We start from the raw sequence: 15,971 nt of genomic DNA, 5'->3' as shown, positions 1-15,971 counted from the left end.
TGAAGCTGCGGTACGAAACATGGATTTCGAAGAAAATAATTGTTGTGAAGGTTTATGGCCCCATTGAAACCGAAAGCTTCTTGAATGCTCATTTCAAGGTTGCACGAGGAGCTGCGAGTTCAATGTTTGAATTTACTCTGGCGGATTTGCCCTGTCTAAACCCATTCGATTGGATCTCTCTACTGCTTCTCTTGCTAAAGGATGAAAACAAATTTGAACCACTTGTAAGGCACCTTAAAAGATTTTTGGTTGGTTACATCCAAGAGGTTGGAAGATGGATGTGGAAATCGTAACTGTCCTTCTCAAGAAACCTACAATGCTTCCCAAAGAGCCTCTGAAGGATCTTGATAAGATGAAACTGGGAAGAATACGAAGGGAGGATTGGAGTGTTGCATTTCAATTACGAGAGAGAGCTGATACTGATTTTCATAGAGTTTGCTTCTTTCTGCCTGACAAGCATCTATACTCCACCTCATGCATGGAATACATCTTGGAGTTGATAAATCAGTGCAAAGAAAACAATGTCGAGGACAAGAAATGTTTCTCATATATGACTAACTAGTACATATTGGTTCGCAAAACTCTGTTGGGGATAATGCCGAAGCTCTTCGTTGTTCAAAAACGCCAACATAACTGAAGAATTTGTCTTCCTTATTGACACAAAGGGGGAGATTGTTGGGATATTTTGTGTTGTGTCAATAATGTTTTGAACTTTAATAGTCTACTTTGTAATGGGTTGGGCCTGTCCACCCGGTACTTAAAGTTTGTAGGGTTAGACTATATATAGTGCATGCATGCACCATACTAGGTACTGATTGTATTTTGCCCTACTTGCCTTTACAGTAGAAGTTCTTCATCGAGCTCTTATAAGGCAATTATTATTAATCATTCTACACAAGTTTGATCATTGCATTCATTGTTTGATTTACTTTTCTGTTAAGAATATGTTGATCGTCTCTCATTTATTCTTACAGAGAGTGGACACCCATTCAACTACCATTTTATAGGCAGTTTCCTTATACTTCCTTATAGTTCAGCTTCGTGATTGAGGCACACTAAAAATTCGACTGAGTTAGTCTTATACATATAGTAATTAACATTTAATAATATATATACAAGGTGTATTTTAAAAACTTTTCTAAAATATTAGGTTTAATTTAAATTTTCAAAATTAAAGGAATTACTTTAATTAAAAATAAACCAATTAACATTCAATCTTTATCTTTTAATTAACAATTAATCAAACTAATCTAAATCTCATGAGTATTAAATAGTTATTTACCATTAACTATTAATCAAATAATTTAAATTTAATCCTAATCCATTTTCATCTATATTTTCGAAAATCAAGGGATAATATCCTACTTTAAATAATTTAAAGGTAATAATATCAAATAAGGAACCCCTATGGATTTTGCAAATAAGGGTAGAGGCTAGGGTTTCAAAAAACCTATCCTTAGTCGAAAGTTAGCCTTCTTTAGGGTTTAATTTCTATAAACCCTAATCTTGATCTATTCAACTATTATTCATATTTAATTGAAAACCAATGGCCCTGATACCACTGATGGAATTTACAGGTTACAAAAATCATATTTTTGTAGAAAAACTTAAACCCTAAGTTTTCATGCAACCTAAAGGGTCTATGATTTCACTATTGAATGCAATAACCATCAAGAACCCTAGTATTTTCAAAGAATCATAGAAGGGTTTATAAAACCATACCTCTTGATTATACTAGTCAATAATCAAACAAAATCCTTCTTGAAATTGCTTGGAAGCTAGCACCAGAAATCGCGTGCCTCTGATGGTTCACACCCAACCCTAGCAACAAGGAGGCTTAAATACAGAGGAGAGGGAGATTAGAAATTTCGGCTTTCTCTTCAGATAATGATATGGCCGAAATTATAAACCCCATGGGGGGTTTATATAGGTGACTAAGGGAACTAGGGTAAGACAGGTTTCCTTAAATCAACCTTATCCCTTTTCTTTGCTCCCTAAGGCATCCAAGGCTCCCTTAATGCCCAGGGAAACCCTAAAACCCTTCTAGAATTCCCCCCTCTTAGGGAGGTTCTATAATTGGTCAATGTTCAACTTTTAAACACCGTGTTGAAACAAGAAAGTGAACCTCTTCAGCTAAGATGGACACGAAGACCCCAATGCCTTTGTGAACTGGAGAAGTATCAGCTGAAGACTGTTTGTCATCATGTATCACCCCAAGACGAGAAGAAGACCCACAGATGCTTGTAACATGAAGACTGCAACAAGTTACCTTTATTGATTTTGCTTGTAATCTTAGTATTACCCGGTGTACTCTTTAGGCTCACCGAAGTCAGCTACTTTGTAATAGTTTATTACCTTCGTGTATCTTTTGGGATTCTATAAATAGAGCGTCCCACTTCATGTTTACTTACCAATTTCTGAACTTATCAATACAAGATCTTTCATCTCTATATCTACAGTTATCTTAGTGATACTTTAACCGAGTCCCTCTTCACTTATGTTGTTCATCATTTTCTAACTTGTGTTTGCATGAAAACCATGTTACGATTCAACTAAGTGTCTACTTGTTTAATGCTTACTGATATAAACTTGCTGCTATTTACATTCCTTATATTTCCGCAATCTCACTATTATTTTTGAGCTAACAAAGATCCGTTGAGATTTACTGATTATTCCGCAATATATTATTATGTTACTAATTTTTATTAAGTTCTTCTCTTAACACATTGTCTTATTTAGTCATTCCACTTCTAGTTATTCCAATTAATCCCAAAATAAATTCTGATTAATTTATAATTAAATAATACTGTTTCTAATTAAAATATTATTTTTATAACATATTAATAAATTCATTTATTGCTATTTATTAATTATATAATAAATCAATAAATAATTCTCTCTTTCTCTCTCTAAAAGTCATCCTATTCAATTACTAGGTTTGAGGGCAACCCAAAAGAACTTTGCTAATAATTAAAATAAATACTGATTCAATTATTGGCTTAGACATCTAATCGAACATTTTTTGGTAGCAGCCTCTACCGGTTTGTCTATATTTGTCGTCCCTCTGCTTCTTGTACTCATCATAAGGCAACCGCTCTTTTTTTTGGCTTTCTCCAATCTTCATCATATTTATCCCTCTGCTTTCTTATTCCCGTGCTCATCCATACCGCAATCCTTCGTTAAATATGGCCATAGCTATTGTCACATCCAACTCTTATAGCGTGTATAGATTGATCCATTTTCGTCATCCACCGGTTTATATTCTCAAATTTTGCCAAAAATGCGGCTATGTTCTTGTTCCCTCTATCTCCTTTACCTCTAGTAACAACTTGTTGTGGGTTATGTTACTCGCGTGAGTGCTTTGTGAATTCTTCAGTTAACTCCTTAATGGTTGTCGGTTCTTTCTTTGTCATTGGTCCTTGAGAGTCAAGAAGTTTTCTGGTTGTGACATTCACTCCATCATAGAAAATTGACACTTCTTGGTGGACATTTAGATCATATTGGGGACAACTCCTAAGCTGCCCTTTGAATCTCTTCCATGCTTCATATAAGGACTCTCCGACTTCTTGTTGAAAATTAGAAATCTTTTTCTTTAGCTTTGAGATCTTTGAAGGTGGACTGAATTGCTTAATGAAAGTGTCACGAAGATTTGCCCAAGTAGTAATGGGTCGGGGTGGAAGTGATTTCAACCAAACTTTAGCTTCACCAGTAAATGTCACCGGAAGCACCCTAAGTAACACTGAAACTCGTGGCACGTTTGGAACATTGAAGTAGTTTACAATGTCCTTTACTTCATCAATGTGCTTGAATGTGTCTTCGTAATATTTCTTGGAAAAAGGTATGTCTTTGAGCAATGATAGAATGTGCCCCTTGAGCTCAAAACTTCTTTTAGCTGGAATCTCGGGTGGTACACGACCTAGTCAATTATCTTCATGTATCTTCTTCTTGTAATCTCCCATAGTCATTCTTGTGATATTCGCCATTTCTTTAACCTCACTTTTTATATCGTCTTTGTCCGTATCAATTTTTGTTCCTGTCTCGTAACCAATTCCCTTCTTATCAGGTGTCCTCTCAAAACATTCAAAACCCTTGTTCGTCTGAAAACTTCTAGTTGACTCGTTGACCTTCTTGTTCTTTTTTTATTTATGAAAAGTTGATTATGGATCTTGAAGTGATGGAACTATTGGAGTTTTAGATCCCCGGGTCATAAATTACTGAATAAAAAGCAAAAACACATAAATTGAATAAAAATTACTAAACTAAAAACTTACCGAGACATAACCGCGACGTGGCCAGAACAACCACGACGTGGTTGCAGCTTAGAGAGAAAAATAAATGCAGAAAAATAACTTTTTGCAGTTCTTACCCCACACAAAGGATTGAATAACTAAAAGCAATTAAACTATAAAATAAATAAGTTGTTCCCCGACAACGACGCCAAAAACCTGACATGCACAAAAGTACATACTTGTTTTAAATTGGGTTTAGGTCATTTTTGTCACTTAACTTTTGGTTTTGTGCTCATTTGGTCACTTAACTTTTGGTTTTGTGCTCATTTGGTCACTTAACTCTTTTTAAGCTTTAAAAAGTCACCAAACTTTTAAATTCATTCTAAAATAGTCATTAAACTTTTGGTTTGGTCACTTAACATTTAGATTTGTGCTAATTTAGTCACATAACTTTTAAAATTATGCTTATTTCTTTACCTAACTTTTATAATTATGCTCATTTTTATAACTTTATTTTAAAAGTTTAGTGACTAAATGAGCACAATTTCAAAAGTTAGGTGATTAAATGAGCACAAATCCAATAGTTAAGTGATCAAACTAAAAGTTGGGTGACTAAATAAGCACAAAGCCAAAAGTCAGATGACCTTTTAAAACTTAAAATGAATTAAGTGACCAAATGAGCACAAAACCAAAAGTTAAGTGACCAAAAATGACCTAAACCCTTTTAAATTTATAACCCAACTAACTTAACTAAATTATGCACCTATAGATAGTGTACCTAATCAGATTAAAGATTAGTTTGGATAATTCGGTTGTCGAACACATGGAACACAATTTAATTAATTAATCTAACTACTTCTAATTAAACTAAGAGACCAAATTAAAGTGGGGGGGGGGGGGGTTTACTGATTTTGCAAGATCAGAAGAACTTAATTCAATACTATCAACTAAACAATTAAGCAAACAAAGAAAACAAATTTACTTAAAGATTTAAAGAGTACTTCTGCTTAGATCTGATTTCACCTTCTTCTATGGTTGATTTCTAGGGGATAGAATATATTGATTACCAATTTGTTAACTAGCGATTATGATCAAATATCTAGACTAATCAATTATGAATTACCATGCAATGATCAAGCACAAGTTAAACACCAAATCGACAATGAGCACAAATTGGACTATGAATGATAGTAGTTACTTTCCTATGTTCAAGTTAAGTAGCCAAGCACCAATTAAGGTTAATTATGCTCTCTAACACAGTTAAAGCTACTAGCTTTGATTACTTTATATAAGATGTGATTAATCCTAACTCAAATTATGTAATGAGCATAAACAATTAGGTGACAAATTCATGCAATTATAATGATCAACTATTACGCAGAATATGATTTATAAGCAATATAAACTAGAACTAGAACATGTTAGGGTTTAATTATCATACCCAAGCAAAATCAATATCTAATATCCATAAATTGAAACCAACACTATAAGATTAGGTTCATCTTAACCAAACATAAGTATAAGGTTTTTAGCCTCTCATAGTTGCAGAAAAATACACAAAATTCATGCAAATTAGACTAGACGTAAGTATATTTAGCAAACCGAATGGATATAGGTAGAATTCTTCTAAATCTTCTTCAAATCTTGAGCTCCAATTGATTCTCGATCTTCTTTTGAGTTTCCAGAGGTTTTTAGTCACAATTCTCTTCAGAAAACTAGCCTGATGTTCTTCCATTCGACCTAATGTTCGGATATTTATAGTTGCCATTTATTTGATCACCACGTCGTGGTCTTCATGCATATCCCGTATTCTCCAAGTCAGCTCATTGGTCGAGAATCTTCTGTTTACCACGTGGTGGTGGATGATCACCATGTCGTGGTCCTCTGTCTTCAAGTCTTTTTATTTTTCTTCTTTTTGTCCTAGCTCCCGTTTTCATGTTTCCATCTCTTTTTTCGCTTCCTTTTTTTTTTCCAATCATGTCTTTGCAACTACAAAATAAATTTCAAACATAATAAGTACCTTTTGTTCAAAACTAAGCATAATTGTAGCTAAAAGTATTAAAAATATGCATGAAATACATGATTAAATATACACCGTCCCCCGATCTAGTGTTGAGTCTAAAAATAGAGCTATGGAAAATGTATAATGCGAAATGACATGGGTTAGAAGACTCCTTAGAGATTTAGGAGTAACTGAAGACAACTTGATGCGACTTTATTATGATAGCCAATCAGCCATTCATATAGCTAAGAATCAAGTATTTCATGAGATGATCAAAGATATTGAAGTCGATTGTCACCTTTTAAGAAACCGGGTTGTGAGAACACCTACAAACCTTCCATCAATCCAACCGGTTCACATCAGGACTCAACATCAGCTTGCATACATTCTCACAAAACGATTACGAAAAGTACAAATAGATTTTATTTGTAACAAGTTGGGCATGATTAACATATTTGCTCCAACTTGAGGAGAGTTATATATCTATCTATCTATCTATATATATATATATATATATATATATATATATATATATATATATATATATATATATATATATATGTTATCTGATGCTTTTGTTAGTTAGTTTCCTATTATAGATAATAGTAGTTTGTGTATAAAGAAGCTTGTACCGTTTCTGTATTAATAAGAAGAAATATTGCTGAAAATCTCATTTAATCACAAATACTATTATAATAGTATAGATATGTAGTCAAGTCAATAATTTTTTGGATAAAAAAATATTAAATTCTCGGAACAAATATAAAGATGTATATTTTAAAAAATACAAATATAAAAACATTGCTCACGTTATATAATAATTTTAGTTGGTAAATTACATAATAGTATCTTTTGATTCCTTCATGATTCATGAATCATCATATTAAAGCATAAGAATTGAGATTTGCAAACAACATATGTGTTCCGTATCCAGCTCAAGGAAAGACTAGTAAAAATTTCACGTATAGCCCGCCCGTATAAGGTGAATAACCAAGCTAAAATTTTAGTACCCAATTCAAAAATAACTTGGGCCTGAAAGCCCACAATACCTGTTGCATTCCATTTTTAGCAAGTAATAAGGTTAGTCTGTTAACTGAAGAATGTTTATTAAAATTAAGATTTTTTGAAAAACATATTGGTCATTGTTATATGTTGCTAATTATTGAGGGATAATGACTTTAGAAAGTAACGAATTTTCAGCTTTGCTCATATTTAGTCATTGATTTTTTTAATGCTTGATTTATCTCTGAATTATTTGAATTTGTTCATATTTTACCCTTATAACCGGTTACAACCGATCATAAGAGTAAAATGTGAACATTTCAAATAATTCATGGATAAATAAAGTACGAAAAAATTTCAATGACTAAATTTGAACTAGATAAAAGTTTGTTACCCTCTCATGTCATTATCTCTTTTTGTAATCATCATTTAGTTTATTTTGCTTTGTGTTGTGTTTGTAAAGAGTATTAGATAATAAAATATGTATCCCAAAAGCATGTTGTAGTTCATTGCTTTAATCCTAGTCAATAAGATAAACTTTTAACTAGAGTTTATTTATTCATGTATAAATGAACTGCCAACCTGCAAAGAAAAAATAATCAGTAGAGTTTCACAAAGGCAAAAAAACATATATGAGCAATAAAACGAAAAATAGATCGAAAATTAAAAGGAACATGGTGAGAATGTACATATAGAACCAACATACAAATAGAAAACGTAGATACAATTAACAACTAGAAAAAAATATAGACAAAACACATTGAAAATAAAAACAACGAAAACTAGGTAGAATACACAAACAATGTAAAGACAACTAACACTTAAAGTACTCATGTACTACTCAATGACCTTGATCATACGCATCCACACTCTCTAATCAAAGCTCGTGTCCTTTTAAAGAGAGAAACCTCATTCAAATTTAACATTGCATTATTTTCACACTTCTTTATCATTTGTTCTCTCTTTCTCTCACAATCGACAACGACCGTTTTCACCATATGGAGTGAAAATAGTTGCCTATGTTTTAAGTATATGTTTAAAATCTCCACAATCTTTGTTTCTTCAATTTCTATGTGATTAAAGCCGATTCTATTGTATTTCTAAGTGTTGTTTCTATTACATTACACAATAAAGGTATATTACATACTTAATACAACATCTTTACTTTTGTGACCTTCATATTCAGCTTGTGCTCATTCTTAATAACATTTAAAACCATTTACGGGATAAAGGCTTGAAAGGGTAACAAACTTTCAATTTTGTTCACATTTAGTCATTAAACTTTTTTCATTCTTGATTTACCTCTGAATTATTTGACATTATTCACATTTTACCCAAACATAATTATTGAATATCTGAAGGGATGATGTCACAAATGATTCTTTCAAGACTTGCAATTTTGGCCCCACATTTCAGTTTAAATTTACAGGGCAAACTCACCCCCCCATAGGGATTTTCAGGGAAAAATTCTTCACATGTGGCACTGCAAGAGATAATTTAAAGAAATCGAACTCCCAACCTCACGCCCCACATTATTATGTTTTGAGTAATAGTTTATTTATTATTATGTAAAATATATTTTCATATTAAAAATATTTAAGTAATACTACCTAAAATAACTCAAATATTATAAAATACACCAGTACAAATTTATTAATAAACGGGAGACATAAAAGAACTAATGTGTGTATGTGTATATATATATATATATATATATATATATATATATATATATATATAAGTTTAAGTTTTATGGAAAATAAAAAAAACTTAAAAAAAACTCTAAAAATCATAAAAATACATAAAAAAAATACTTATAGATCACAAATCTTTTTTTTATTTTATTTTATATTATGAAATCTCGCAACTTTTTTTAAATTTTCGTTGAAATGTTTTTTAAAAAAAACAAAAAAAATGAATTTTTTTATAATTTTTCAACGATGTTTTTAAAAAATCTGTGATTTTTTGAAAATAAAAAAAAAAAAAAAATTTGTGATCTTTAAGTATTTTTATGTATTTTTAGGGTTTTTTTGTTTTCAAACTATTCCCTATATATATATATATATATATATATATATATATATATATATATATATATATAAAATGTACTTTTACCTATTACATATTTTTATTATTTTTTATTATTTAAATTTTGAATAATTTTATAATTTTAGGTTTTTTTTATACAATGTTAATATATTATTGAATGGTTATTAACTATAAATATATCTGGTCCGTTAATTTTAAAGTGTGTGCGAAAGATAAAAAATAGGCCTCTGAATATAATTTATTTATATAATAAAAAACATTGATAAATTGTTAAGTTTTACAAAATTAACCAAACAAAAATATTTCGGTGATTCGTAGTGATCGGTCACTACCCCGTCGTCAATACTAGTATACACAAAAAAGGCCTTAAAACGATAGGGACATGTGCGGTGGCACAGCCTACACATGCCTAGGGTCGGGCCTAACTATAAATAATTACAATATTTGTTAACATGTTTAAATTTGTTTACGTGTCAATAGAAACCATTTCTGAAAGAGCAGTACAATTCTTCCTAATAAATAAAGATCTTTTTGTCACATGTTACATTCTTATTTATTTTGTCACATGTAATTTTGTGGTTATTTCAAGTTAATTTTTATTCCACATGTAATTTTATGGTTTTTTCATTTTATTAAATTGTAGACAGTATTTATATTTATATTCAATAATAAATGCATATCAATTTCATTAATAAACTTTCCTTCTAATTTCAATATCACCAAATTAAAAATTCATTAATTTTCTTTATTTATTTATCTAAATCTAAATTATTTGTTTAAATTTAAAAGAGAAAAAAAAAACACTTTAACTTTTATAATTCAATATTTTCTTACTTTTCTTATAATTAATACTTTTCAAATGTTTAGAATTTTGTATTTATTTTTTTTAAATAAACTCATGTAATATATCGATGTCACACCTGGTTTCTATTATAAAGATATAGAGATAAATGAAAAAGTTAATATGATACAAAGACCATTAACATTGAATTTACATGGATAGTCAAAAAGGTTGTTATTCAAATGTAAGAAATGAATCAATCAACATTCAATATGTGTAATCAATCAACATTTAATACGTGTAATCGAGTCATTGAATGATCTCTAAGACTGGTAGGTGTGGGCAACGCCCACACAAGCGTTATTAGGAAAAAGACAAAAAAAAAGTGTTATAATATGTTACGATGGTAACGAAGAGCAACGCGCATAACGTCTGATAACGGGGAAGGGGGGTTGTGTTCACGTGTTATATATAACACCCAATAACGTCCCTTGGAGCGTTGCCCATACCCACCTCTCTAAAAGAAAAAAGCTTCTAAATAATTAAGGAACCTACTTTCTCCGAACCATCAAGAGATTAGAGTTACACGACACTAAATGGGATAAAACAGGAAGAAGATGAGGATCTAAAACAAGAAAAAAATATTTATAAATGATAAAGCCAAATTAAAGATATATAGTCCAAGTGACAAATTTGCTAGTATCAATCATCGTGTTTATGTGAACATGATTTTATAATTAAGTTTTGATATCAGATGATACATCTAGATTTCAATCTTGAAACTAATTTGTTCTGAGCGGATGTGATCGATTAACATACATATTCATCATTTAAATTCATAAGTTATATTTTTCTAAAAGATGACCAAACTCACAAGACACGTAAAATTATGTTTAAGCGTGCACATACATGATATGAAATTCTCAAAATTAACCCATAGCTAACAGCTACAAATGTATATTGTTGCACACCTCTATGCTTGCATGCATATTTATCTCATATACCAATTCCATACATAGCTTAAAGTGCTAAATAACCATGATGAGTAGTTGTGCATTCGTCATTGTTTACTTGTTTCATACATGCATTTCACGACCAAAAGATTTAGGGTAGATATACATTGTATATATGTCAATCTTTAAGTATGACATATTATTGCCTTTTCTCCATCAATTATTGGCTTGTTGAAGTAGTACACAAATGCTTTCATCATGTACATTTGTATTAGTTTTACATAAGAAAACCACGCAAATCTTTTTATTGTCATCCATATATCGTTGCTAATCAAAACTCATCACCTTCTTTTGTCATCCATGTTAGCCAGTTGTCATACGAGATTACGTCTCACTTTAGCCCTTCTTTTATTCTTGATTTGGTTTTTTACGTGAAAAATAACCCCCTCCCGACCTCTCCTGTTCTGTTTAAAACACGTATGCCCTAAACCTGAATAATATGATATGACTTCTTGAGCCACAAGTATTAATTATGATGGAATTCAATCAACATATTTTAACTAAAAGCCTTTACATTTTACTCTTAAGTGTTAAGTGCATTATTATAAGTGCCATGTTTGTAATCTTTTAAGAATCATGGTGTTTAGTTTATAGTAGCTATTTATTTTTATTGAACCATTATACTTTTACTTATGTTTATCATGACACTGTATTTTGAAAAAATCTTTCAATTTTAACAACTTCTACTTTATATATAATTTGATAAATAAAAAAAAACATGATATTTGATGAGAAAAATAATTATTCTTTATAAATACTTTAATGATTTAAAAGGTAGATGTTGAATAAAATAATTGGCAAGATCTACAAAGGAGGTTTAGGTTTTATGAATGATGGTGTGGGGACTTGTAATAAAGCTAAGAGGTGATGCATAGTTGCATATACCCAAATCTTCCTTTTGTGATTTTTGAGTTGCATAAATCTTTGGCTACGTACATGTGTGAAAATACATTTTTTTTGGTTAAGAAATTGATTAGGTTTAACAAAAACCGGCATCTTTGAAAAAAAAAAGGTTATCTATTGTGCATCAAGAGACAAAGGACTCTCTTGTCATAATTTGAACATTTGTTTTATATTAGGAAAAAAAAAAACTAAAAACGTGACTATCTTCCAACTCGAGTTGGGTAAAGCGTTTGATTTGTTTTAAAAGCTCTTTCTAGTCATTTTTGTTCTAAAGGTGCATAGAGATTTGTCTTGAAGGTTGTTTGTTTTTTTAGAAAACCATTTGTCTTAAAAATTAATATCTTCTTCTCCTACAAGACATGTCATGTGTTCTTTCAAAACTCGAGTTTGCACTTCCTGTTTGAATGGACTTATGTTGAATATTATTATATAGAGAAATTAAATATCTTCCTACAATTTATTCCTATTTATCTTTCTATCTATGTAAAATGGTGACATGTGTCATATTTGGATAAGATTATCATTAATTTAATACATTTGTCATTATTTCAAATGGATAGAAGGATATATAAAAAGAAAAATAAAAGGATATTTAATTTTTCATATATATATATATATATATATATATATATATATATATATATATATATATATATATATATATATATAATTTGACATTTTCATTTGGATAAGACAATGTAATGATTATCTCCTTTATCAATTAAAAAAATAATAATATAACCAATAAAAATAAAAACATTGTAATTAACAAGATCACTAATGTTAATAGTAATAAGTTAATACTTACATTCAAAAATAATAGTAATAGTAATAACAGTTTAATTATTACAAATAACATAGTATATTATTGTTATTAAAATTACTACCAAAAATACCTAAACATAATAATAATTGTATTATCAGTAGTATTGATAGTTTAATACAATCTATTATTAAAATAGTTAATCATAGAAATATATTTGATACTAATTCAAATAATAACTATCAATTCATTGTGCTGTTTCGAAGTAATCATGTGTGCGTTGATGATTATGAAGTCGATGTTGAAGTACATGGTAGTGTAGCAGACCAGAAATATATGGTTCGTTAACGAGATAAAATTGTTAAACATTTAATGAAAAATACGGAATAAACACTTTATATTTTTTGTATGCTTGATGTGTGGATTAAATTTTAGTATTGTAAAATTAAAATTGTCTCGAAAAATATTTTTATATTAAAAAAATATTAGTTTATTTAAACTTACGTTTTTTTAGTAATATACATACTTTAAAAAACAATTTTTTTTTGCAGACTACAAACACTTTAATACGTCTCTTATTCTATAGATATGGTCTACAAATGACAATTGTTTTACCTCTTTAAAAATTAAAAGCTAAATATTTATGAAGCTATATTAATTGTATTAAAAACCAAAAGTTTAGATCGTTAAATAGAAAAAGTGATTTTTTTGGGAGTTATCTATTTTTTTCGATTTTTGTAGAGAAACAATTATTAGGCTCGATGATGCAGTGTTATTCTTACCATACTCTTTGTCATTTAGGCACCACCTGATTGTCATTTCATTTTTACCACCAAATCAATGTTTTTTGCCACACACTAGGAGTGGGTACCATGACATCAAAAAAAACTCCTAAAAACTTAGAAAATAAAAACAACTAGAAATTTTAAATCCTACAAATGTAAAAAAACACACAACAAACGATTTAAAAAACTAATTAATATAACGTTTTTTAAGGTCGGTTTTGATCGGTAAACTAATTTAAAGCTTCTTCCTGACCATGTGACTTGTGTCTAGCGTTAGTAATTTCATGTCTGTCTTTGTTTCCTACGCTCTTTTTCGGAAGCAATTTGCAAAGCTTTGTCAATTCTTTTATTTAGATCCTTCGCATCGTCTCTCATCACTTTCAAGTCATCCGAATCTACTGATTTCAATACAAGTATTTGGATTCAGATGTTCTTGAACATTATGAACCACTATCGATATGTTTATCGAATGTTTTGTTCTTTTTCTATTTTTGGTTATCTATCACGAAATTTCGAAACTCAATAAACTTGAAAGCCTTTTTGTCTTTTTAGTATATTTTTACAACTTTCTGCAAAATCACAAATTCACTTTCTCCACTTTGTCATTCACATTTCATGTTGTTATACAAATCATTAATCAACATAACTTCTTTGTTTGTCTTCCCCTATTTGGAATACACTTTGTCTTTTGAATGATGCTCTCCTTTATTTATTTTTTTGTGGAACCTTTTTGTAACTCGCCTCCAAAAAAATTCATGTATTTGGTCCTTTCCAACCTTCGCATCTTTAGAAACATCGATACATGTGCCAATTTCAGGTTCAAAATCAAATTTCTCTTGAGTTTCTTGAACGAATAAGGGACTGCTTTGTTTGTGTTGTTGGCAGTGGAAAGTAGTGTTCATATATTGTCTCAATCCGAACAACCCTTAACACTTTTCTATCAATAATTAACTTCAAGGGGGTATAAAGACATAAAGGAATGTGGATGGGTTGAACGTAGTAAAAGTGATAGGGTCGTATCACATTAAATATAAGTAAATGAAAATAAACGTAAAAAGTCATAGGCTAAAAGAAAATTTTAAATGTTGTTAACATTAAGGATCACATATTTAATTATAAAGAACCTTTCAAGTAGAAGAATCATCCATATATTTTACTCAAGAAAATATTTTAATAATAAATAAACAAAGAATATAATTATACGGCGCACTTGAAGGCAACATCACACGGTGGGTATCTTTGATTACAAGCATTCCTTCTCTATATTAATGTTTTCTCTTAGAAACCTCTATGATATTATTATTCTTTCCTTTATTTTAATAATTTTGATTCTATTAATTAAATTAATCCACACATAACTTATGTGGATTCACCCACAAATCACTTCTTTATTAGTAACTTTTAATCATTTAGTATCTAATAAAAACGTTTCTGGTATATTGTATTTTTTTAAATTTATTCAGTGAAAGTGTGAAACAATCAAGCAAAATATACCAATCAAGCATATTTAATTTCTAACTTAATCATTGAGGTTTGAAAAAAAACTGAGAAAAAAAAAAAAACTTGAACTCTTTATAAAAGCCCTTATTTAAATAATATTGACAAATTTGGTTTTTACTTTTGTTAAAAGTTCAAACTCAAGTCTACTCATAAATTGATTTATACTCGATAGCGGAATTGAAATTTTATAAGCTTCATCGGAGACAACATTTTTGTTGATGAAGAAAGACATTGGTGGTGATAAACTGTCAAATGATGGTGGCACTGCAAACGCAAGCTAGAGTTGTGACAATATCCGTAAATTTTTGTTTAGGGATGAGCATGAGACGGAACCGATATCAATCTGAGGATCAGGAGTATCGAAATAGATGAAAAATAATACTAAGTAATGAATCGAACTAACATTACCGGTACTAGTACCGTACCGGGTATGGTACCGGTTTTGGGTACCAGCACCCGTATTGACAATACAAAATCCTGAATTTTATGATTTTAAAGTATTGAATCCTGACTCATATTAATATAAACGGTACTGGTTTGAATTGGGAATTTTCAGTAGTCTTGTTCCCCCTTTTTTTGTTCTATTATATATCTAAATACTAAGGGACTAAGGGAGGGGGAAGTTCATCCCACCCAATCCATTTGTCTAGTAGGCATTACATATGTATTTTTTTCACCTCTCACTTTAAACACTCCTGACCCATAACACATTGAAATTCATCTCTTCCAATACATATCCTTCTCTACAAGTTTGATAGGACATGTTACAAGTAGAGAGGAGATAGAACATCGGCTTAGGTAACCCGAACTTTCACCATCTTGGTGGTACAAATCCACCAAGGAATGGTGTAGCTGACGGTACCGCCGTTATCGTAGCCAACCAACTGCATATTTTCTTCGACTCCATCTACCTAAACCTAAAGACGTATTTGTTTTGCTAATTC

At 30.1% G+C, this 15,971-nt stretch overlaps 1 non-coding gene across 1 annotated transcript; it reads left to right on the top strand.

The window, feature by feature from the left end:
• The first annotated feature begins 3,492 nt into the window (after positions 1-3,492).
• On the top strand, positions 3,493-3,599 carry LOC145077470 (small nucleolar RNA R71). Its single transcript, XR_013693213.1, has one exon. It is a non-coding gene; the product is annotated as a small nucleolar RNA R71 (small nucleolar RNA).
• Positions 3,600-15,971: the final 12,372 nt, after the last annotated feature.

The sequence above is a fragment of the Lactuca serriola genome, chromosome 9 (assembly GCF_051521515.1).
Source record: "Lactuca serriola cultivar US96UC23 chromosome 9, Lser_US96UC23_V15, whole genome shotgun sequence".
In the NCBI taxonomy this organism is placed as follows: domain Eukaryota; kingdom Viridiplantae; phylum Streptophyta; class Magnoliopsida; order Asterales; family Asteraceae; genus Lactuca; species Lactuca serriola.
Note: the sequence above shows the minus strand (reverse complement) of the source record. Positions and strands in the feature narration are given on the sequence as shown.